Source organism: Panthera uncia (assembly GCF_023721935.1).
Source record: "Panthera uncia isolate 11264 chromosome D3 unlocalized genomic scaffold, Puncia_PCG_1.0 HiC_scaffold_8, whole genome shotgun sequence".
Classification (NCBI taxonomy): domain Eukaryota; kingdom Metazoa; phylum Chordata; class Mammalia; order Carnivora; family Felidae; genus Panthera; species Panthera uncia.
Genome location: NW_026057586.1, coordinates 31,387,421 through 31,413,904, shown reverse-complemented (window position 1 = coordinate 31,413,904; position 26,484 = coordinate 31,387,421). Strand labels below are relative to the sequence as shown.

General features: G+C 37.9%; 1 pseudogene; it reads left to right on the top strand.

Moving 5' to 3' along the window:
* The first annotated feature begins 1,167 nt into the window (after positions 1–1,167).
* On the top strand, positions 1,168–24,775 carry LOC125914313 (cleavage and polyadenylation specificity factor subunit 5-like; annotated as a pseudogene).
* Positions 24,776–26,484: the final 1,709 nt, after the last annotated feature.

Genomic DNA, 26,484 nt, shown 5'->3' with positions numbered 1-26,484 from the left:
CAGCCTCCTCCCCTTGAGTAACTTACGTTTTCTAAGAAAGCAGGCTACCGATTGATGCATTCTTCCGAAGTCTGAGGTGGGAGTAAGGGGAGTGTGAGAGGCGTGGAAAGTGTGAGTAGAAGAGGGAGGGCTTCTCTCAGGTAGGGGCCAGAGGCAGGAGCCCTCAACCCTGTCCAGGCTTAGAATGACCTGGGAGCATTTTACCCCTCCCCAAACCAATTAATCAGAGTCTCTGGGGATGGTGTTTGGTGCTAGGTATTTATATAGCACAGCAAGGCTGACAGCCAATGGTTCATAGGTGACCAGTGAGAACCGTTCTGTATACACTGAGGCCAAACATGTCAGAGATCCTCAGACACAGTGGTTCTTCAACTTCAGGTGCATCAGAATCTCCTGGAAGACGTTCAAACACAGATTGCTGAGCCCCACCCCGGGAGTTTCTGATTCAGTATGTCTGTGACCACCAGGCCCAACATTTGCATTTTTAACAAGTTCCAGGTGACGCTGATAATTGCTGATCTGGGACCACACTTTGGCAGCCAATCGGCTGAGTCCACGACCCTTCCCCAGCCAATCGGCTAAGACCATGATCCCTATAAAACCTTTGTGCTTTTGAAACTCGCTCTCTCTCTCTCTCCGGTATCTCACCGCTGCGTCAGTGCAGGTAGGGGATTGACCTCGAGCTAGCTGACTAAAGGCTCTTTGCTTTTGCATCGGACTCGGCTCCCTGGTGGTCTTTGGGATCACGAATTCTGGGCATAACAGAAATATTATAGATCGTTAGGGTTTCGGTTGCAGGAGAGTATCCACTGGTCAAAACTTAACCTCTGTATCTAAAAAGTGTATATGTTGCTATATGTAATTATATCTCAATAAAAAATAGTACAAAGATATTAAAAATATTAAATAGATATTTTTATCACAAAACTTCAAAAAGCTTCTATCCTGTTACTGCACATGAAAAATCTCCAAAAAGTGGATATAGCACCTTTTATCCATAGCACTCCTCATTTTTAAAGTGTTCTGAGATGGGTGTATTATATGGAAAGGTCTGTGCTATTATATAACATTTGTTTCTATTTTCTACTATTATGTTAGATTCTCCAAGGCAAAGACAGGTTTTATGACTGTCTGTACCCACAATACCTGGCATAAGACCCTACAGACATGTGCCTTGTTGCTGCTATTGCTGAAAATGATGCAGATAAAGACAATACAAGATATTGCAATAAACATAAGGGTAAGTAATTTGCCCCGGGTCACGGGATCAGGACCATAGCAACCTCAGCCCCAAGAGGTATGTGTGGAATCTCTTGTGACAGAGGCAGGATGAGGGGGGATATTTTAATGTGAAGGTTCTATTTAGTAGCTCTTAAATCTCATGAGGTGGCTGCATTCTCTACTCATTTAGCAGATCATGCTGCCACTTTCTGAGAATTTACTCACCTTTAAAACACCCATAAAACATTCTGGTGCTAGGCACTGGGGAATCCACAGTGAATAAAACACAGCATTTGCCCTCAAAAAGCTCATGGTCTTGTGGGGGAGAGTGTTAAAGAGATGACTTAAAATGCAGCGAAGTAGAAGCAAGTGCTATATGAGCTCAGAAGAAGAAATAACTCATTCAGCTCTGGGACGATTTGAGACACTGATATTTGCCAGTCAGACACAGTAGTGGAAGACATCCCAAGCTGAAAGAAGATAAAGGTAATAAGGTAATACATTTGGAAAGGACCTTACATGTCAAGTGACTATAACTAATATGCCTTATGATCTTATACAAGTTATTTATCGTCAGCTTTTTCATCCCTGAATAAATATAATAGTAGTTTAGATGTGTTTAGTGAAGCTGGAACACAGTTTCTTGGCATGGAGACATGGTTGGATGAACTGGGGCCAGGTTGCAAAGCTCTTAAGGATCCAAGAACTGTAAAGTGGTGTGGATTTTATCCCTCAGGATGATTTTAAGAAGAGTGGCATGACCACATATGTATATAGAATGTCACTTAAACCCATACCACACAGAAAATTCTATACAGGCTTGTGTTTTTTCAGTATCCCCCCGCCCCCGCCCCAGAGTGTTAGTCTTGTTTACCCAAACACATTGTAACCTACATGAGGATAAGATCCTTATCTCACACTAAGGTCATAGAGTACCCTTAATGTGTATTTCTTGATTATCTCTTATACAATTATCTGACTTACTACTAGACATCTTAATAACATTTATAAGGTTTAATACAATCATATGTTACAAAGCCGATGTAAGAAATCCTAGAGCACAGGATTTTGTATTTTACACATTTTACGGAGAGAAGCTTGTCTTCATTTCCCAAAAGCCTTACATTCACCTCATACTTGCAAGTAGCTGGGTGGGTATCTCTCCATATGTATGGAGAAGTCTCTGGATGGTAAATTAGGAGGCTGTTGATTGTAGAGGTCTATGTAGAATTAGGGAATAGAAGCTACTATGTGCAACAAATCCCAGCTGAAAACATTAGAAGGCAGGGAAAAAGAGACATGGTGAGAGACTGAAAGTAGAATAAAGGAAAAGAAATGGAAATGATAGAGGCAACCAGGCTACAGATCTATTCACTGGTGAGTCCAAACTCTTCTTTGGAGACCACTGGATTTAGTGGTTCAGAGGCAAAAAATGAATATAAATAAAGTGAGAAAAATCAATGATGACTTTGTAGACTACTGAAGCCTTGACTTGAGTGAGTTATTTTGTTTTCCTTTGTTAATCTTTGCCCATAAGTAGAAACACACAACACAAACACTTGGACCCAGTGTATCTCAGCCCCTCTTTGGGTTCACAAACCCTGGATACTGCCCTCTAGACCACACACTCCCTCTCCTCCTTCACGAAGATAAATTTCGCATCAGCCCAGCAGTCAGCCATCATCTATTCTCAGGGGAAGAGTATATAGCATGACCTCCCTTGAAATATTAGCTCTATTTACACGGGTTTGCGTGGACCACATTACTTATGAGTCACCAAGGGGAAACCGAGCCTCCAGTAGATAAAGCGATCAGCACAAACCTCTGTAAATAAATCTGAAATTTCAATGAAGGTCATGCCAAGCCTGATTTATTCCTCAGCACCCTATGAAATAATGTTGACCAGGTAAGTGGTTTTCATTTTTTTCCTCCATCCACATAAGGGAGAACGTTTTAGCTCTAAGGAGCTTGTCATGCATGTAACAATGAGCATCTGGCTAGAGAGATAATACACCCTGAAGGAAATAACCTTTTATTATTATATTAGATTCTCAGTTCTGAAAGGCCAGGTCATATAGCAACAATTTGGTGTTGTTTTTAAATTTAATCTGGTGGTACAAGTTCTCATAACAAAACTTAATTGAGGAGCTATTGCTCTACAATAGAAACGATTTTTTATTCAATAAACAGAAATGGAGCGTCTACCTACAGGAATCACTGAGCAGAGCATGAGGTTAACCCGTATAAGGGAGATGAAGATAAATATGGCATGGCCGCTGAACGCCTCCCTGTGTCTCCACTGAAAACCCCCAAATGTTCTCAGAAGTCAAGCAATGTCAATGGCATATTGACTAACCCGTCAATTTGATAAGCAAATAATCATTCAATTAATTTATATTTATTGAGCATTTTCTAAGGATAAGACTTTATCCTAAATATTGAGGTGGGGATAAGAAATAAAATGAAAGCATAAAAAAATTTGCCTTAGAAGTTTACAATACAGTTGAATCCTGTTACAAAAATAGTCATTCTAGTGAGAAAAAAAATAGACAATCAAATTAGGTGGGTTTTGTTTCATTTTTTTGTTTTGAGCTCAAGAACCACTTATCCTTTCTGAACTGAATTTCCTACTTTTCCATCTGTCCTATTGTATATAGCCCATATGTGTAGCAAAAGGACTTCAAGACCCCAAAGAATTGTCCTTTAAGCAGGAAAAAAATATATGATGACCCTAGAAGATCTTAAGTGAATTGTTGAAAAAAAAAAAAAAAAAAAAAAAAAAAGTTCAGAAGTCAAAGATAAGAACCAGACATTAATTAGTTCTTTAAAGAAGAAGATAAAATGCCAATAATGCTAGAAGTATGCATCACAATATGATTCTCCAGGTTTCGTAGGAACGTACAGAATGAATGGTAACAGCTTCTGCTTTCACTTCTGTCTCGAATCATGACAAAAGGTAACTTCAGTGTGTATGGGTGCCCTTAGAAACTACACCCTAGGAGAACAGGCTGTCCCTCTATCCAGTGTTAAAACACCAATCTCACTCATTCTAAGAAAACTTTCTTTGGTTCTCATTAAAACTCTCATTTATAGGCAAACAATTGATAAATTACTCATAAGATACTTCTTTCTGTTTATAAAGCATCCTTTTCTTAAGGAGTCCATTGTATACCTAAGATTGAAAAATCTGGATTTCCTTACACTGACTCATTCTTACTTTAACTGATTTCTTCATCTTCACCCTCTCTTAAAATCTTCTCAGTTTTTCCAGTTTCACTTTTTTTCAAACAAATATTTCTTCCCTGGCAGCCTGGACTCACCCTGTTGGAGAGAATGGCTCAGGTCTTTCTATCTGTGGTAACTCTGATCTCCAGTAAGGCATGAGCAACTGTTTTGGATAAGATACATATATGGTAATTTTGTTGGATTTTCAGTCTCTGCTTACAAAGGTTTCAGAACATTTGAACTGGGTAGGGCATTATCGAAAACCTGAGGGCCGCTCTTTGTCATGCTGAGGCGCTCGCCTGTATCTTGTGCCTTTTTTTCCATTTGATCAGGCTTTATGTGTGCTTTGATCCCGGCAAAACATAACAAAGATATTTTTCAGTTGCAAAACTCCAACTATATATTCACTGAGGGCAAAGCTAAAACCGTCATTAGGCAACAATGATGCTTTGAAATTCTGGCTGTAGAATTTTGTGGAGCATATTCTCCTTCCCCTTTATGTGAATAAAACTCTTTATAATGCTTCGTATTCACGATGCCTCCTGGTTTCCCTGTAATGCAGCCCTGCTTTGTTATTCCCTCCTTGCTGCTAAAGAAAAAGAGGACAAGAGTGACTAAGTAACTTGCCCAAAGTTATTCACATGGATTAAAATGAGAATATTAAAACTATTATAAAGAATGCAATGAATGTCTTTGCAGTCACTGGGTCTTCCTGTGGCATGCTAATATCGCCTGAAATGCACACTCTCCCTCAACTACCACCTGCCAGTTCAAATTGAATCCTTTAGGGGCTAGATCAGGTCCCACCTCCTCAAGGTCCACTTCTTCCAAATCAACCTTCTATGAGCTTCTCTCAGATTCACCAATGAATACGGGATCAAGTTCTTGAGTCTATACTGTATTTCTGTCTATGCAATCCAAATTGGTAAAGTCTTAAGGATAGTAACATGTTTCCTACTTCTTTTGTACACAGTGATATTCATCCTACTTCGTGGCAACAATAGTAACAATAATTATTTCATTAGTTGACAGAAAGCACTAGATTAAAGTCAAAAAGAAAGCATGAACTTATGTTGCCATTAATAAGCTCTTGAAAAACCTGAACAAGCTAAGATTGAGTTTTTCAATCTATAAAATAAAAATGGTAAATAACATGCTTTCTGACAGTAATTATAAAACTAAAATTCTATGATTCTGTCATTTTACTTGCACACATCCTTTGGGATGCTAGAAGGGGAACACATTTACCACTCCTTTTCCTCCTGCTTCTAACTTTTATCTGTTATGTTCCTTCAACCCTGACCCAATTAGATCGGCATTTTTAGAAGTAGAGTGTAGACAGGTGTTACTGAATGAAGATACTGCTAGTCTATTTAACTGGACTATACTTTAAAACACGTATTTTAAATTGACTAGAGTTTTTAAAAAGGAAGTTGAAATTGTATGTGAAAATGCTTAATAATTGAAGGAGGAAAAAATTGTCACCGGTATTATTCATCCTCTGATGGACAACACGTTCAATTTGACATTATGATATTTGAGTTTTAGTTCAACCCGTTATCTAATTAGGTATTTGATGAATTAAAATGGTCTCTAATGTCCCTTCCGGGACCAACACTCTAGTATTTGAGAGGTCTGATGGGCCTCTCCTACCTCCCTTAAATAGCTCCATATCTAAGTTTCCAAGACCCTCCTTTCCCCCATGGTAGTGTTCTCTTTCTCCAAGACATGCCCTCCTAAAACAACTTCCAATGGGTGACCTATTCTACTAGCTTCCACCTATGTTAGTCTTACCCACATTTATCCCAGCTCTTTAGAAACCTGCTACTGCTTTAAATACCTGAGGCATGAAGCAAGCTCATGTTGTCCATTAACATGCATGGATGAGAATACAGGATCTCTTCGGAATCTGTCCAACATGGCAAAAGCAGCTCCTGTCAGATCAGAGGAAAAAGTGACCCATATTCCCTTGTCTGTTGACCAGTCTCCTCAATTTTCAGCAGGTACCTGCTTTTCATTATGATTTGATATTTTACAAATACCAAATGATACACCAGCATTAAGGAAACCAACCTCACAGGACTTTTTGCCAATAATTTTGAATCAGCTAAAACTCTCATCTTCCATATAAAAGTGACAACATGGCATAAAGAAAGTATTGGCAGAGACCCAAAGCAGGAAGTTACCTTAACTGGCCTCAGTTTCTTTATAAAGTGGAGTGGTTGTGCATGCCCAAAATTACAGGAATTACCTAGTATCTTAAGGTAGATCGAGACAACAAACTATCATGCAGCCATTCAAATCAAAAGTACATAAACTGTAATAAGATGGAAAAAAATCTAATGTTAAATAGTAGTAGAAAAATATTGTATTTTTACTTCAGTAACTATACAAATACATATGTGTATAAGTAAAAAACACTACACAATAAGTGAGAATCATTTTAGAGTGGTAATGAGTGATTTATATGGATAACAGCTTGAATAATGGTGGACTCTTCAATTGACAGTATGGTGGTTAGAATGACCGCTCAAGTCTCATCCAGCAATGGAATTCTGTGATCCTTTTATAAATACATTCATGCCAGGGCACCTGGGTGGCTCAGTTGGTTAAGTGTCTGACTCTTCGTTTCAGCTCAGGTCATGATCTCACAGTTTATGGTTTCAGGCCCCACATCAGGCTCTGTGCTGACAGTGCAGAGCCTGCTTGGGATTCTCTCTCCCTCTCTCTCTGCCCCTTCCCCTGCTCTCTTTCTCTGTCAGAATAAATAAATAAACTTTAAATACATTCATGCCAACATGCTTAGCAAGTATAAATGGGGTAAGGAGCTTCTCATCAAGATAAAAGATATGTAAGTATTTTAAGTATGGAAAAAATGCCTTTATGAAAAAGGATGGCTGAAATAGACTCATTTATTTCTGTAGTTTCAAAACAAGGGGAGATCTTTTGACTCTCATCTGAAGTTTTCCTTTAGCCGAGGAAGGATTAGGCACCCATGGTTCCTTCTACATACTTTTTTTTTTTTTTACAGATAGCAATTACCACATTCCACAAGGACTATCTTTATGTCTCACTTTCCCAGGAAACTGTGACCCCATGAAAATAAGAATGGGGCTTTATTAATTTTTGAGTCCTTCAGAACCCAATACAGTGCTTGGCATACAAACAGGGGCCAAATTAAATGTTGGCTTGAATGAACAAATAAATGAGAGAAAAGGAGTAGTTAGCATTCTTCTCATAAAAATAGATACTATAGCCACTCAGGAATTAGTGTTCCATCCCAGGACCAGTGGGCTGGGTTGTTGTTGTTTTTCTTCTTTTTGTTTGTTCTCCCCCCCCCCCAAGCCATCTTTATATACACAGCCCACTGGGCTATCTTCTTGTTGCCAAAAAAACTACAATTTACTTCACAGACCCAAGGTTTGCCTGACCAGACTCATTAAATCTGATAATGCTTATTGTTTTAGTCATAATTGCTAATAAACCACCTTTGCTCATATTGATTTATTTCTTACCTGTGCTCATCTTTGTAGAAGGTTTCTCCCAACCCCCTTCACTCCCACAGTGAAGACCATAAATATATTGGGGAGCATATTGGCTCTCTGATCTTCTTCAGAGAGAGAAACTATGTTTCCTAAGCATACTGATACACCATTCCTACAAGTCCTTCGGGGGTACCCAGGAAAGCAGTTCTAGACAGAAGTCCCTGTTGGTGTCTGGATACAGAGGCATATATAAAAATAACTTGTTTTTTTACTTGTCGATGTTGTTTATTTCACAACTGTTTTCTCGTTATTCAGAATACTCCCCCTGTGTTCTCTGTCTTTAAAAGTTCCTTTGCTACTGGCTCCTTCTAGTCAACATTAAATATGCCTAAAGTCTGTTCCATCCAGACATCTCCCTCTCTCTTACTTCACCAGTCAGTACTTTAAAGTGTTGCCCACAACCATTGTCTTCACTTCCTCTCCCCTTCCAGCCCCTCCTTACCCCACTGCTCCAGTGAATCTATTCTTCCAAAGGTCAGTAGATACAGTACCTGGCCTCTCTGCAGTGACGAACATTGTTTCCATTCTACTGAAACCCTTGTGCCCACTCTCCTTGGCTTCTTTGGAAACCCCATTCTTTGTTTTTTTGTTCTACCTCTCTAGCCACTTCTTCAACGACTTACATTCTTTTACTGCACTTTAAATATTTGGGTTGTGTTTCCATTTCCCTTCTCATTTTACTTTGTCTTCCTGGGAGAATTCATCTATTCCTATGACTCCAGAAGTTCCTGTGTGCCGATGATTTTCACAGTCCAGCCATATCCTTCTCCTGAGCTCCAGAATCATATAGTGAACACTTCCATTTGAACATCCTAGAGGCACCTCAAATTCAACATGTCAAAAAAATGAACTCATTATTCCACTTCCCCAAATATGCACCTCTTCCGTATTCATAATTTATCTCCATAAAAGATAAGATCATCTATCCACTTACCTGAGGCAGAAACCTGGTAGTCATCCCCACTTTTCTCCTTTTTCTCCTTTTACCCTCCTCCCACTTCAATCACCAAATCCTGTGCTTTTCCTTCCTCTGTGACCCAAACCCATTCACTTCTCTCTATCTCCACTGCAAATACATTAATTCAGTTTACCATCTTTCTTCACCTAGACTATTTCCTTCATTCCACCCCTTACCCTTAGAAGGTATAGTAGAATGAAATCTGAAATGATTCATTACTTTATTCTCGTAGTCAAATTATTTTCATTAGCCTAAACATGTTTCAGTTCTATGTAGTTACTTTACCTTGATCTTCAGATTGCTTAGAGATTACAAATGAGGCTAGATGCTCAAGAACATCACAACAGTGTCTTTTTCCCTCTGCCATCCTTAATTTTGAAATTGGAATTTATCTTTTGTTTCATTCACAGTCTCATTTCCTTCATGGTATGAATCAACCAGAGCTCATAATGCAGAAGAGTGTTACAAGCACTTAGGTTACAATGCAGCCCATTTGCTTAGGTTATAATAATTAATGTGTGACTTGGGGTAAGATATTTAATATCCCTGGGTCTCAGTCATACGAGGATATGAACAGTGTGTACCATAAAAGATTATTGTGAAGACAAAATTTGTTAATAGAAGTAAAGAGTTTAGGCCTGGCACATGGCAAACTATGTTGGCCTTTCTCATTATTGTTTTAGTTGGCTTATTTCTTCTCCTTGCAATTTTCCTGAGCCTACTGCTCATACTCCACACCCAGTTGCCCTCTTTCTGTCACTAGGAACACCCTTTTAGGCATCCCTCCTTTTCTTCAGGCTAGCCTCACACCTGTACCCAAATGATGGCTTAATGACCTTCCCTTTAGAAGGGAGGGAAGAAGAGCTCAAGAACAGGAGTGACTACCACAGTTACAGAGTAAGTTAATGGCAGAGATGGAACCAGATCCTTGTAGCTTATAGCTCATAATTTCTCTGGTCTCAGAGAAAAGGATGGCTGTCAAATGATGGCTCCATCCTGCCATGGTGTCTACAACTCCCATCATTAAAAAGACTTCCTAAAATACCCTGGAGAAACTTTCTCTTAGGAAGTCATTCCCACTGTTTTCCTTCCATTCCACTTCTCTCTCCTTCATTCCACAAAGCACCTTATAATTATATCAGAACTTAGGGCAATTCATTAAAATTAGTTGTTTCTGTGTCTCCTCTCGCCATCCCCCTCACCTATCCACCCAGCCACCCAGTAGCTTGTGAGCTCTGTAAATGGAAGGACATCTCATTAATCTTTAAATTTCTAGTGCCCAGCATGGGGCCTATCTCATGGAAGATAATTCAATAAAAGTGTATTTTATGAATTAGTAAATATATGCTCTAACTGGGTCAAAGAACAAAGTATTTGAAAAATGGCAACATCCCAAGGGAATGTTTTAGATGATTTTACACAAGCCAGAATACATCAGAACTCTCATGAGTTTAAATCCAGAATAGCTGGTTTTCATGGCAGGACACTTTCATCTGCAAATAACAGAATACCCAACTAAAAGTGACTCAGATTTTAAGGGTACTATTTATTGCTTATTTCACAAGAATTTCAGAGGTAAATAGTCACTCACCATCGGTGAACCAAAGGAGAGAGGGCAAGGGTGTGAAAAATCCACTTTCTCTTCTGTGAGGCATAAATTTGCCTTATCAGGTTTTTCCTCTCCTGCTTTTAAACTTCTGTGAAACTTCCTCCCCAAACCATTTTAATTTGCTTCTATTTTATGCCCATAGACCATCTTCCCAAGTAGATGTTAAGCTGGTCAAAGGGAAGAATAGTGTCTTCTGCATATTTGCATCTGTCACTGAGATAATTATTATGCCCTGATAGGCACTTACAGCTTAGTCATTGTTTGAGTAATTAATTGATTCAAAGTTCTACTCATGTCCTGCACACAAAGGATTTCCACAAAGAACAATACATGTTCCCTATTATGGAACACAGGTTTGAAGTGGGGAGGGAGTGTCTTCACTTGCTTATCCAGAAAACGAACCCAAACTCACTTGCACTTTCTTGGTTCTCTGAAATGTTACTGCATGAGTCTATGATAGGATTCATTTCAGATGAGTTCCTCAGAGTCATGCCCTTATACTGTCAACGTTGCCACAATGTTGTCCGGATTGAGTTGAAGCTCTGTTGATTTAATCCAGAAATTTATTTCTGACAGACAGCTGGGTAGCATTTGTCACTGTGTTCTGAATCCAAAGTCAAAGAGATTGAGAGTCAGTGTCATCACAGTTTGGGTGGTAGTGAACCACAAACGTGGTTTATTTCCATCATAAATTGTTATTTGTTGCTTTTACAATGTGCATAAAACCATAGGCTAAACAACGGGAATACTTTATACATTTTACAAATAAAGACGTGAACACTCTGGAAAGAGTACTATGTTTTGGTATCCAAGTTTCAGTATTTTATTAAGAGGGCCTATTCTCTTTAATCTAGACTTTTTCCTCATTTATATCAGCCAATGGAACAAAAAATAAATATATGTGCCATCAAAACTCACCCCCTTCCTTTTGCACATATTTAGCAGAGGACGCTGTTCTTGGCCTCACATCTCACAGATTTCTCTGACAGCCTCAGCAGGAGAGATATGTGAGACAATCCATAAAAAATGTAGGGCTGGTGTAGACATTCTGTCAATGAACAGAAAAGTAATTCAGAGCCCCTGTTATAATTAAGCTTTCTATAATATTTGCCAACTAAAGTCAATTTGGAAGTAAAGTCCCCATGTGGAGAAGCCAGAAACTCTAAGTACATCCCCAAACAATTTTTTAAACTATTGGCTGTTTCCTAAACCATCACCATCACCACACATTATTTAGGGTGAAGTCTAGCCAACCATTTCTATTTTACTTCACTTGAAAGATGAATTAACTTGCATGAATCAAAGAAGGGGATTGCAACTTCTTAATTTCCCAGAACTCTGTGAGGTTGATGTCCATATGTAGGGTTAATCAACTGTTACAGCAGATGAATCCTGGATCAATCAACTTGAGATAAATTCACTATGTGATTGATTATTTGTTTTGTACCTGGTTGTCCCTAAAGGATTTAAAGTAGAATTCAAAAGTGTACATAGTATAATACAGAGCACATACTGGAAATGGAACACAAATTTGTCTCCAAACTTCCAAGAGAACTACAATAAAAAAAAAAAAAAAGGAAGCTAGCAGTTACATCACTTAATGTTTGGAAGATAAAACCCAAGCCAGGTTCACAGAAGAAATTGATTCTTCTGGTACTAAGAACAGAGTCCTCACAGAAAAACCCTGTCATGCAGCGAACATCTTTTTTAAAAAACACATTCACATTATGAAAGCATTAATGGTTTTCATAAGACCATTTCCTAGAAAGCCTCTCAGTGTGCTCATTGACATGACACTAAAGTTCAACACAGTGATAGCATTTTCCGTGGTACTGCCATTACTTGTGTAGATAAGTTAGGCAATAGAACAGGAAATTAGCAAGTAACATTTGTTTATCATCTACCAGGGTAGCCTGCTGAGTCATTTGCATCATATTTTAGAGGTGGGCAATAAAAATTAAAGAGATCTTTCTTTTTAAAAAAATACTCTAAAATTAGGGGACAGATGGGCTGTTACTTAGAGTGCTCTGGCTTTTTGAAAATCTTCCTAAGATTTCTTGGACCCAGAAGCTGTACCTATCTAAGCACCCTGAAGTAGAGATATAATTACTTAGAAACTTTGGCAGGGGAGGGGGTTGGAGAAAAAACCCAAAAACCGATTTTCACTAAAATGGCAGTTGTGTCTAAATTTATATAGTCTGGCTATGTCATCGACCAAATCACTACATAGTTTTCTTAAATTTCTATTCCCTCTGCCAATACATTAGCTTCTCCCAGGGCATCAATTACTGCAAGCGATTTTTTGGAAAGTATTCAAAGGCAGCTACCCTAGCAGTTCAGTGAACTGTAGCCATCCCCCAATGCAATCTGTTATTTCTACAACCCCTACATGTGTACTAAATTTCACCAAAATCTATCAAATATACAGAAGATATTCCTCTTTGATAAGTTTGCTCAGCTTCCATTTTGTCTCAAGATGAATGACTGTGTTAAAAATAAGAAATACAGAGACATCTTGATATCCTATCATAAGGTATACAATTTCAGCAAAATAGGTCAATGTAGAACAAAGCCATATTAAAACAAAAAGTTTCTGGAGGGTTGAAAGAGAGCAACTACTCCAGCGGAATGAAAAACCCCATGAACTACCTACTGATAGAACGGCACACCTTTTATTAAAACTTTAATGAGATTGTGCACTCAAAGCTCTCTGGACTCAAGCTAACTTTCCTTACTGTGTAAGAGCCCATATTCCCCTCTCTGTGACCTACACACACCCCTTACTATTCTCAGGGGAAAAAAGCCTGTGGTAGAGTGTATTTTCCAAGAGGGCTGCAGCAATGTCTCCTATCTCATGTGTTTTTCTGCAGAATGTATTCTTCTTGCCCCTGAGAGGTGGAGTCTATTCTCCACCCCCCTTGAATCTGGATGAATCCTTTGAAAGTTTTGATTGATAGAATAGGTCAAAGTGATGTCGTGATTCTTCTTGTCATAATCCTTAACTGAGCCGTCAAGTTCCAACTCCTGCCTCTTGCAGCTTCTGTAAGAAGTCTATGCTACTCTGATAGATAGGCTCTTGGAGGGTACTGAGACACAAATGCCAGCCATTTGGACTTCCAGTTCAGTTGAGCCTTCAGATGATCTGGTCCCAGCTATTCTCTGAAGACAACTGCTTTAGATACCCTAACAAAAACTCCTTAGGAGAGCCTGGTTACCCCACAGAACCACGACAGAAAACAAGAAGTTGTTTTTTAAACCACTAAGTTTGGGAATGCTTCAGAATAAGTCAAACTCCCTAAATATCCTTTCTCTCATATCTGTTCCAAATGCTTGAAATTCTTTTTTTTTTTTAAGAGAGAGAGAGCAAGAGCAGGGAAGAAGGAGAGGGAGAGACAGAGAGAGAGAGACAGAGAGAGAGAGAGAGAGAGAGAGAGAGTCCCAAGCAAGCTCCACGCTGAGCATGGGACCGATGTGAGGCTCAATACAACGCCCCTGGGATGATGACCTGAGCCAAAATCAAGAGTTGGATGCTCAACCAACTGAGCTACCCAAGCACACCACCAACTGCTTGGAATTTTATTCCTCCTTATTTTTGCCTTTTAAAAATTTCACTCATGGGGTGCCTGGGTGACTCAGTTGGTTCAGCGTCTGACTTCGGATCAGGTCATGATCTCACAGTTCCTGGTTCAATTGCTATGTCAGGCTCTGTGCTGACAGCTCAGAGCCTGGAGCCTGCTTCAGATTATGTGTCTCCCTTGCTTCCTGCCTCTTCCCCCACTCATACGCTGTCTCTCAAAAATGAATAAATGTTAAAAAAATGTTTTTAATAAAAATAAAATAAAATAAAACAAAATAAAATAAAATAAAATAATAAAAAATAAATAAAAATCCCACTCATCAAAAGTTGGCTAATTCACTCCCTCTACCTAACACTAACTTCTCTTTCCATTCTAGGCTCATAATAATTTTTCCATATCTGTATTCTATGAGTTTCCACTATCATAGGATATAGAATACACACTCTTCATTCATGGATTCATTCATTCCAGAGTATATATTGAGTGCCTCCTATGTTCCAAGAAAAAGTGAATGCAATGCAGTGCCCAACTTAAAAGAAATTAATGACTGAAGGGGTGACAGATATAGACAAAATGGAGGCTCGGTGATTGTGGAGCTTCATAGAAACACTGAGAACAGATGGCAGGAAGGCAAGGGGTTAGAAAATACATGAGCTCAGCTTGAAGAAAAAAGGAAGGATGTTCCCTATAAAAAGGACCACATACACAAACAAACTTCCCAGTCGTGAGAGGCAATATGGTACTTCTGGGAAGCTACCAGTACTTCGGTATTACCTAGATGCAAACCAGAAATTTTAGAGTGGCTAGAAGACTGAAGAAAAAGGGCATATATTAGAGACAGATTACAGACAGCCTCCTGTACCATGGTAAAGAACTGGGATTTTGCCCCCACAAAGACCCTAAAGAGAGCCTTAAGAGTGGCAAGGTGAATGCCAGGGTCAGATCAGAGCTATAATTTATTTTCTTGGCATATATATGGAGGGTAAGACAAGAGGAGAGCAAATCTGGAAACAGAGTTCAATTAAGAATCTGTGGTAATAGTACATCCTAGAGATGGCAAGAAATTGCCCAAGGGCAGTGGCCATGATCATGGGAAAGAGAATTAGTCTAATCCAACTCCTGCACTTGTAAGAAGGAAAACTAAAACCTCGGAAGGGTAAGAGGTTTCCCCTATGTTCTAACAACAAATCGGGAAATGTTGACATTAAATTCAAGTTAACTGATTCCTCACTTTCTCCATTATATTAAAATGATATTTCCAACCTCCTAGATTATTTTCTCTTTAATAAAGTGATCAAGTACTCCATTTTTATATTTATATCTTTATATTTTTCATAACATGTAGTGCTGACCCTTATATATAGTGAGTGCTTGAAAGTATTTGCTGACTTTAACTGATGCTTAATTCACATTCTGGTGGCGTAGTATATTCATGTATACCATACTACTGTTATTAATATTCTTTTCAAAAAAAAGTTATGAATGTGTAGCAATTTGTAAAAGACATTGTTCTGATATAAAGAGCGGAAATTTGGGTAGCAACAATGTGTCATGGTATTTTTTTTTATTTGAGAGAGAGAGAGAGCATTAGCAGGGGAGAAGGGAAGAGGTAGAGGGTCTGGGGAGAAAATCTTAAGCAGGCTCCATGCTCAGCACGGAGTATGACTCCATGCTTGATCCCATGACCCTGGGATCATGACCTGAGCCAAAATCAAGAGTCGGGTGCTCCACTGACTGAGCCACCCAGGCATCCCATGTAATGGTATTTTTAAGAAAAGTATTTACTCATGCACGTTTTCCCCTTCTGTAAATATGAATCCTATTCCTCTGCTAAAGACCACTTAGCACCAACTTCAGAGAGGTCTCCCCTGATCCCCCAAACTCACAGCTATCTGCAAGTAATCATGTCTTCTCAAGCTTCCATGATACCAAACGTTTAAGGTACTTTAGAACTTTATCAATTATTTCTCATATTTTTCTAAAATTGTTTTATAAATGTTGACCTTGTTTTCTCAAATGTACCATTGTGGGTTAGATGGGCAGTGAACACACTTGCTTCTCCTTTTCATTGCATATGGTAAGGAAACAGAACATAGTTATAAATACTTGACCAGGCAGTTTATAGGAGTCTTGAGCTTGCCCTTGCCCTTACTATATTTATAAACAAAGACACATTAAATAATTATAAAATAGCATTTAAAGGAAATAGGCATGATGGCAAAATGAGGAAAAAATATTTAATAAGTTAATATAGTATTTTCTTGTACTTATAGTCTAGTTAACTAAATGATAAAGTCTTTTGTCTAAGCTGTTTCATAAGCATTATGTCCTTTACCTTAGAAAAAGATATATTAAGGAACACAGAGTAATTAAAACATATTGGAGCTATATATAAAGGATTGAATTACCAACTTTATTCTAATCAGTCAAGGCAGACTTCAGAAGTAATTGTGTGCTAACATGAAGTTTTGTAGAGTGAAATGATGTTATTTTACTTGGTCTTTGTCTATGAGATCTATAAAGAACGATGTCTCTCCAAGGGAATACACAGGATCTTGAAGATGTCAGAAGATGATTGCAAACCTCATGTGGAATTCTGAAATGTAACTAAAAGTAAAATGAAGACAAAGATGATTTTCTCCAGTACCCTGAATCTAGAAGAAAATTATTGCATCATTTTTAGCAAATAATTAATTTTGATTTCTTATAAAGGGACTGCTATAGAACATGTAGGAGTCAGCCAGTTCCATTGTCTTCCTCCTTTTCCTCACATACTCACTCATGGTGACTAACGAAATGAGCCAATAATTATTTTTCCCCTTGCAAGTTCTTCTCTGCATAGAGTGGGAGCTCATCTAGCTAACCACTGGGGATGACCAAAACCAACAAATAAAATAGAAGAGGCAGAAGACTGGATAGATCACAGAGGTATGTCATAGGTCTTTTAATATAACAATATTTTTAAATAATAGATCATGTTATAGTTCCATGGGCTCCTTTGCTACCACGAAAACAAGAATTGCCTCTTGTGCACAGAGTCCAATAAACATCAGGTAGTAGATTTCCAGTACATGAAATATACTCTACTACATTTTTCCATGTTTTTTAATTCAATTTTTATGGGCCTCTGTGGCTGAAGGAACTATGGCTAAAGGAACAGGGTGTGCTGGGTATTTTAACACAGGCTGATATATGCTCACAGAATTACAGCGATGGAATGGACCATGAGAATCAATTTGTCCAATCTCCCTCATTTCATAGGAAATTGAGGTCTGGAGCAGTTCTTCGCAACTATGTACATATGATGACAACAGAGAAAGTGGACACATTTTTATGCAACAATAGGATTATCTGTAAAGGCCAATCATAGCTAAAGGCAACCATCTGGGGGCACCTCAGGCCTGCTTGGCCACCAAGAAGGCTATGGGATCATTATCTCAGCACATCTATAACCCATTCACAGTACTTCAGGTTGCTAAGGTACACATCAAGGGGGAGCTCTGGTCTAGAGTACATATACTCAAACAGCAGATTTATAAGAGTAACATCTGAATTTCTAACTCTCCATAAGGTACTTGTATTGTCTTGGCCAATTGGCCAGGGGCAATGGTTAGAAGTAGGATGGTCCACACTAGAGATGACGTGATACAAATCATGGTTGTAAGAAATTTCTAGCTATCTTACATATACTTAATGTCTCTACTTTTCAGATCCTTCCAAGATCTCTAGTCTTAGAAAATGGAAATGTAAATCATTGCTCTATCCCACTCTTCCCTCCCCACTCAATAAGGTTTATAGTAACTAAACAGAGTTGTGATTTTTAGAATAGAAGAAATATTAATGTGAATAATTGCTACAAGTTCCATACATGCATGGGCACACACACATGCACGCACGCACGCAAGCACTGATGGAAGTCTATTCTGAAACAATTAAAATCCTATGATGTTGCATGGCTCTCACTTTAATTTTTAAAAATTCATTTCAACGTACCATTTTCTTTAGCACTTAGGCAGAGGCAGGTTGCTTCCTGGGTCTGTGGGTTGTCGAATCTCCACCTCAGTAGCCTTCCCTAGCTAGTCTCAGAAACCTTAAAGGGCATCTAAACTATTTATGAACTTTGTGCTTCATCTGATTAAAACCTATACGAACCATTCTTTATTTTATATGGCGCTTGCGGCAGTGCCAAAATCAAAAACACCAAGGTAACTGGGCAGTGGTGTTACTAACATTCTGTTCATTAGCCCTTCTTCTCCATCATAACTGTTTCCACAATGAGGTCTTAGCTCTGAAAGAGACAGGGAGAAAATACACCTGCTTATGAAATGTTTTCTTGTATACTGCACGCTTGAGAATGTAACAAGATCCTTGTCATTCCATTAAAAATTACTACTTTAGTACATTCCAGGTTGAAAACAAATGACTACAGAATGATTTTTCTAAACATTTGGAAACCTTGCTTTTTAAACAACTCCACTTCTGTTTCACAGAAAAAGCCTCAACTATTTATTCATTTCATTTGACTACTTTTTAATCTCAGTTTTTATGAGGACACTAATGACCCTCACAGATTGTTACCCTCCAGTGAAATAACAGAGCTTTGGCAGTGGCTGGATTCCAGTTGAAGAGTTCTGAAACTCACTGTAAATCTTCCTGTTTTGTTGTTCTTCAAACTAGGCTTTGCCATCTGCCTTATGAATTGAATTTTTGTTGCAGTATTTCACATGGTCTAAAATATGGTTATTGCCATCCATAAACTGAGGTTCCTGGAGAGTATTAATTAAGTCCAAAATATTGCACCAATGTGCACAGTGAAATACAACACAAATGTCATGGCGTGACCATCATTATAACCCTCTTTGCATTCCATGATGGCTCCTCTCTCAAAAACCGGAGACAATTTGGTTGTAGCAGCCAATGAAGTTAAATCTGAAGACTTAAATTCAGGTGTATGAGATAAATTGAAACAGATCTTATTGCTCCCAAACACTCTCTTGGAAATAATGGCATCTTGACATTTTATCAGTCACTCAAGCGGTCATTCTCAGCAGTATCAGCCGGAGCTTGAAGGATAGAGCTGTAAAGAAAGGACTGTCAGCCATAAACATTCCTCAAAACCATGAAAACCACAAATGAGAGCTTAAGTAATGGAGGACGCAATACCCTTGATATTTCAACAATTACCTGCAACAACAGGCTTTGTTCAGAACCGTGGTCATTTTTTCAAAAGCTTTACTTGTCAGGCCCAGACTGGGGTAACTAGAAACGGAAAAGAGAAGAGGGAGGAGAGAAAAGGTGGATCTGACATCCTTAGGTTAAAAAGTGAACTTAAGTTCACTGCATATTTAAACTTACGAGAATTTTTCAGCAGCAACAAACTACAAAAAAAAAAAAAAAGAATAAAAATAAAACCACTGAAGATTGAACCAAGGACATTAATATTATTAAGCTTGTGGTGAAGCTTTGAGATCATTAGAAAGGCATTTACACTGCTCAGCTGTTTCCTGTGTGGCCATTCCTGATGTCAAATTATAGAAGAGAAAAATAGCAGGGAATGCATTGCAGGGAAGAGAAGGTAGTAATGGATAAGAATGTAAGTATGGGAAGGCAAAATGAATTTAACTTCATTATACCTTGGGAACATATCACTGTGTTGTGGAAGAAGAAAGACTAATTTTAAATGGAGTTGGTGCTATTATCTTGGCAATTGGGACCCAAGAAAACTAAATGAAATTGAGTATACACCACAACCGAGTCACCCAAACTCAAGAGACAGCAAACGTGGAAAGGTTAAATGTCCTAGAAATTGCATTTGTGGAGTTTCTCAACACAAGAGATTAATGGTTACTCAAAGCAATGGATAAATATTAGCTGAAGACCATTAGCGGGGGGAAAACACATCAGTGCATCACAGTTCTCAGGGCTTATCAGATCAATTTTAAATAGGTTTATCTTGGACTTTTCTAACATTTAATGAGGAACAAATTGTTTTGTTTTGTTTTGTTTTTCTGTTTCCTCTACCCATGTTGACTTTTTGATATTACCTAGGAGAGAACAATTAAAATAAATGGGTCTGTGACAAAGTGTTAATTTGCTTGTCTCTGAAGCAATTGGAAAGGGTCATTTTATGATTGTTTCCTCCTATTACACAGTTTATCATAAGTATTTAGATTGACTAGCAGATTCTTTAGATGCGAAAAGAGTTTGAATGGTCATTTGGCTGTTTCCACAGACTTCATATAGCACCTACCTAAAAAATCTCAGACTAATGAGAATCTGCCTACTTTTCGGTAGCTCTCCGTTCGTGTTAATCAAACTGTCAGTCACTTCTCTTTATGTTTAACAACAACAAATGAAAACAAACACAAAATATATATTATTATCTATCTGGTGCCCATCACTGGGCTAAGTGTGAGGGGAATTTTAAAAAATAAATAAAGCCCAAATCCTTATCTTAAGAAGTTTAGCATCTAGTAAACCTAATTCACTCATATGAATATAAGTCCATTTCTTTTGTTTCTAGGAAAAATAGGGGGGAAAGTGCAATTATTTTACCAATAGCCTCTTGAATGCATACAAGAAATACTTAAGTCCAAAGCTTCCTGATTAGGCATTAACAAACCATTTGGAGGAAACTAGAGAATAGTACCTCAAGATTGTAAAGCTTGAATATCAGCTTTACAACTTGGGGTTCTGTGCAATCAGCTCTTCTTTGTCTCTTAGTCCAGGTTTACTTGGTTCCCCCACCAACTATGTGGCCTGCTTGATCATTCCTTGTGAAATCACAAAGACTTCTATATATGAATTTGCCTCTTAAATTTTACTGTACTCTTGTTTGTTTTTACTTTATTTTTCTATGGTTACACTCCCAAATTCAATAAGGACTTTGCAAGACCTATCTAAATCTTTTGATAAGCAGCAAATAAAGCAACACAAATGTTCAAACAAATGGTTCAATTTTGAAGTAGCAGGTGACATTTCTGCTTCCTTCAATGAACCATGCATTTCATCTTTATTAAAAGAATCTCTCCTTTTATTCTATGTCAGTAGCTCATAATAAGGCATCAGTAGAGTAGTTCATAAGCACTACTATGCTATGGCTTGGCTGACCTGTGAAACAACTTCCCATGATCCCAATATTTCTCTTTGTGAACAGTACACCCACATAGGACCTGCAATGTCACAATAAACGAAATAGCACAGAAGACCATGTACACTTTTCATATACTGAGGACTATCCAAAGTTGCAAATCTGAATACATTTGTTGTCTGAAAGCAAAGTTCATGAGTAAAGGAAGCTTTGAGAAGATTATTTCATGAGAGAACAAAAGACAAGTCTCCTCTAGTGATCAGAAAAGAGAAAAAGTGTGCATAATTTTGCGTGTTAAAAAGTTAAAAAGAGAGCAAAAATCTCACATAACTTCTAGGTCATATTTTGCTTTTAATAAACATTTTTCTATCTAGAGTCTTCAAAAGAGTGACCAATATCTATCCTACCCTTTCAGCTAGAACATAAATGCCCTTCGTCCTGCTCATAACCAAACCAAAACAAAACAAACCTATGAAAAGCAACAGTTGTTCTAAAAATTGCTTGGAGCCCAATTATAATAATTGTTATTATTTTTTATTTAAAAAAGAAGAAAAATGCATATCTAAAGGGCAATGCAGTTAGCAGGAAAGATGACAGAAACTAACCTGGAAAGGTAGGAATCCAATAAGAAAGGTAGACAGCAAGAAGTATTTTGAGACAGAAAAGGAATTTAGCTACTGTCTATCAACCCTCACCCAAACACAAAGGACCAATGGATAGGGCCTCCAACTGTACGGTATTTCTGGGCTCACCCAAGCAACAGGTTAAGTGAAGAAACCATCTTGTTTCTCTATTTCCTTCCCCACTTCATGTCTATACCTATTTTTCTTTCTTATTTATCTATTCAGCCAGACAAGTATGAATGAACTAACTTTTAAATTTCCTATAGGAGTAGCAAAGATGCAGGATTCTGTCTTTATGCTTAAGGAAATTTGCCTGTAGATGGGGAGTGAAAATTTATATTTGTATTAATAAGTAACTAAAAAATAAGTAACTGAAAATATAAGTCCTTGATTCTTCCAAAAGAATTTGATAATTAAGAAGTTCTACAGAGAGTGTCTAGCTTTGCAAAGAAGGGCCAAGACCTGAATTTAGAAACAGGAACAGACAAGAGCTGAATTTTTTTGCATAAGAAAATGAGGGAAGATACTGGATTTTGTTGGGATGGGGGTAGAGAATGAAGGAGAAGGAAAAAAAGAGTCGTCCAGCAATTTACAGAAGTGGGAGAAGGACTTTTAATGAGAGACACTGTAATATTTGATTGTAAGATTTTGCTTTGCCAGGATATAGACTCCATTTCTCTCCTCAAACTTTCAGTAAAGTCTGCAGAATGCAAAAAACAAAAGCAAACAAAAAACTGGTATTTTTGTGTAAATGAGAAAAATGGAATAAGACCCATGCTTAGATAGAGGCCGCAGTGGAAACAAACAAAGAGAAAACACAAAAGATGGTAAATCTGGAATTCAGAGAAGGCAAGAAGCTGGAGCCAGTTACTGACCTTGATGATAGAACCTGCCTTCAAAAGGCTGAAAATCTTGAGAAAGGCAGGGAACAGGAATACAGGCCAACCTAGATTTTAAGAAAGGAGACCAAAGCTGACATCTGGGTTCTCCATGTAACTAGTCACATGAGGCTACCATATGTCTGTGTCAAATATGTAATAAACACCAGAACGTGCTAGAGAGAAAGTAGAAATAAAAGTAGGCAGAGAGTCAGGAAAGGATTTTAGAAAAAGTAGAGTTCAAAGCATAAGCTTTGACCTGATCTCCCTTGCTATTGTAAAATATGACCACTTCGTTATAATGTTAACACAATGTCATTTGGTAAGCTGTGTGTTGGCTTCAAAGGTTTTGTAAAGATACCCAAAGCCCATAGGGACTGGTCATATGTAACCCAAATTTTAAAAAAAAAACTGAAGAAAATAAAATTTCTTCAAAGGATCTCCCAGGAGAGTTCTAGTTTTCTTTGATCTTTTCAGCTAGGGTCTAATGCCAGTAGTGTCTTTCCTATGAATTCTCAACATAGGAAATATAAAGAATGCAAACTTAGAATCCCACTTGCTTCTTATGTGACAAGAGGAATAGCATAGTTGTCAGATGTCTTTGAACTCACTTCTGACCTGTCTAATGGTGTGACCCTGAGAAAGTCATCTGACTTGTCTGAGCTCCAGTATTACCCTCTGTAAAGTAAGGATGAAGGCAGCTACTTCATAATGTCATTAAGAGAATTACGAGACCTCATAGGTAATACACTTAGCACAGTACCTAACACACAGTAAATATTCAATAAACTGAAATCTTTATTTCTATAAATAGGAGTTCCTATCATAAGCCACTCCAATGTAAAATTATTTTCTTTTAGATGTATATTCATTCATTTTTACAAATATTTGAACTCAATTGTATTATGTAGATGTTAAAGGAACTACCAAAAACATAATTTTTCCACCTTCTAAGAATTTGCCATACACACCACATAATATTCTTTAATACAAACAAATGTCATTAAATGCCAAAGGGAGTAAATAGCATATACCACAGTATAGAGATTTCACTCTGTCTCTGAAAAAAAAAGGAAAGATTATCAGAAAAAAAATATTTTCAGATCAGCAGAAAAAAATGTATTGCTCATGCCAACTTAGTAGCTATTTAATTCAATATTTTGACACTGTTACTGGGTCAGGCAAAGGTCCATCAATAAATCAATAAATATTTAATGAGCATCTACTATAATCAAAGATTATTGATGCTCTAGGGTTAATGGTGGTGGCACTGCTGAGCAGAATGCAGAATACCACTGCCAGCACAGGGAAAGTTTCTGGGCCTCTCCCTTTCAGCTCACCACCAGCTTGAGATTACCAGCATGTTCATGGTGATACCTAATTGCAGACTGCTGGCTACAAAAGGAGAGGAGCGGGCAAAAAGGGGTGGGGTGTCAACCAGTTTGGCAACAAGTACATCTAGCCAACCAAGCCCCTCCCCCTGGGGTGCCCCATCCACCTGTACCCTCTTACTAATTATACTTTTGGTATAAAAGAGTACCTCTATGAGAAGGATAGCTTTGTTGTAGCTAGGTTTCATTGCATGGGCAAGGAATTTGATAAACTTAGAAAGAGGAGGGTCGTAGAAGGGGTTCTGATTATGCATGAGTATTGGCTGGCCCATGCATTACTGCTACAGCTAGGAACAACTTTCTTCAAATTACCAAATGAAGTGTTAAATTTAACCCAGGAGAAGAGGTTGAAAGACTAAAATGCTTAATGGCAGAGATACCAAGCCCTGTAGGTCATTGATGACTGCATTGGTAACTGGCAGAAACCAAATTTTGAATCTCATCAATATCCAGACCTTTCTGCACATATTACACAACCCAAGGAGCATAAGAATTTGTTTTTGGTTCAGCTTCAAGAAGAAACCTTATATGCAATCCCTAAAACTGCAGCTGGTAGCTGCACCATTGTTTGAACTGTATGATGATGCCCTGGGATAAAGACCCATCATTTCTAGTCTCCCTTGGCTTTGGGGCAGGTTCAATTTTATATACAACTGAATTTCTGAATGATGGAGAAAGTTGCTCTGTGAGAACAGCTGTACACAGTATAGAATAAACATGGTAGAAGAAGTGTTTTGGGTTTTTGTTTTGTTTCATCTTTTTCCCAATCCCTAAAATGCCAGCTACTATCCACTGTTTGAATAGTAAAGTTAATATAAAAAACTAGACAGTGGTGTAGCCAGATGTGAAAATATTTAACTTTTTGTTCTGTATTTTTTGTATATTAAAGAAAGTGGACTCCAAAAAATTTTTTTCTAGCATACCATATCCTCTTTAGGTATCAATGTATTATAGAAACCTTAACCAAATCTTATGATAAATACACTATAGTCATGACTGTGCTTGTGCTACATCTCATCCTTATGCTAGCCTTTTACTCTGGTATTTTATTCTGATATATTAGGACCAATCAGCAATCTCAAAATGCTCAGCAGTATGTGACTTCTCTTTCTTTTCTTCTTTCTTTCCTTCTTCTTTCTTCCTTTCCTTCCTTCCTCCCTTTCCTCCTTCCTTCCTTCCTTTCCTCCATTCTTTTCTTTTCCTTTTCTTTCTTCCTTTCTTTCTTTTGTTCTTTCTTTCTTTCTCTCCCTTTCTTCCTTCCTCCTTTCCTCTCCCCTCCCCTCTTTCTTCCAAAAAATCCTGTTTATGTCATTAGGGTGGTGCTTTATAAACTTCAATCAATTACAGAAATTACCAGGGGCCCTTGTTAAAATGCAGCTTCTGATTTCAGTAGGTCTGAAATCCTGGTGATGCTAAATTTCTGCATTTCTAGTAAACTCCCAAGCAGTGTTGCTGGTCTATGGACCATACTTTGAGTAGCAAGCACTAGTTCTTAAAAATCCTTTATATCATGATGACTATAGTTAATAATACTATATTATACACTTGAAAGTTGTTATAAGAGTAGAGCTTTAATGTTCCCACTATAGCAGCAAAATGGTAATTATGCAAGGTAAAGGATATGTTAACTAACATTTTGGTAGCTATTTCACAATATATGCATGTATCAAGTCATTACATTGTATACCTTAAACTTACATAATGTTACACATCAATTTTATCTCAATAAAACCAGAAGAAGAAAAAAAAACCCTTACAATGCTTCAATTCTAAGCATTTCTTTCAATAGCTAGACATAGCTGGGGAGGCAAGAAATACAAGAGGAGTCTGCCTGCTTCTATTTGCTGACCATCCAATAATTATGGTTAACAATTCCTGAAGACTCTCTTTTTTGCCAAGCATTGTGCAGTGTGCACTGAATTCATTATTTCATTTAGGCTTTACAATGACCCTGTGAAGTAGGAATTATTATTTCTGTTTTACAGATGAGAAAACTGAGGTTTGGAGAAGCTGAATAACTTGTTCAAGGTCACATCAACTAGCTAATCCATGACAGAGATAGGAACTGAACACAAACACTCTAGCTTACAGTCTAAACTCTTCACATTCACTGTCCTACTCTTTCATACTGTACTTACTGAGCAAAAACATAACCACATTTGGTTCTAAGGCAGTAGATTAATCTGTTATTCATTTGGTGTCCTTACAACTGGAAATCCTTAAGAGCTCTCTCCCAACTATTGGGAAAGGGTGAGATATAGGCGATTTATAGAAGTACTCCCTACTTGGCCTCAGGGCATGTCTACTAGTTAAATTGCCAGACCTCTAGGTAGCTCACTACCCACTAGCCATCATCTATTCTTTTT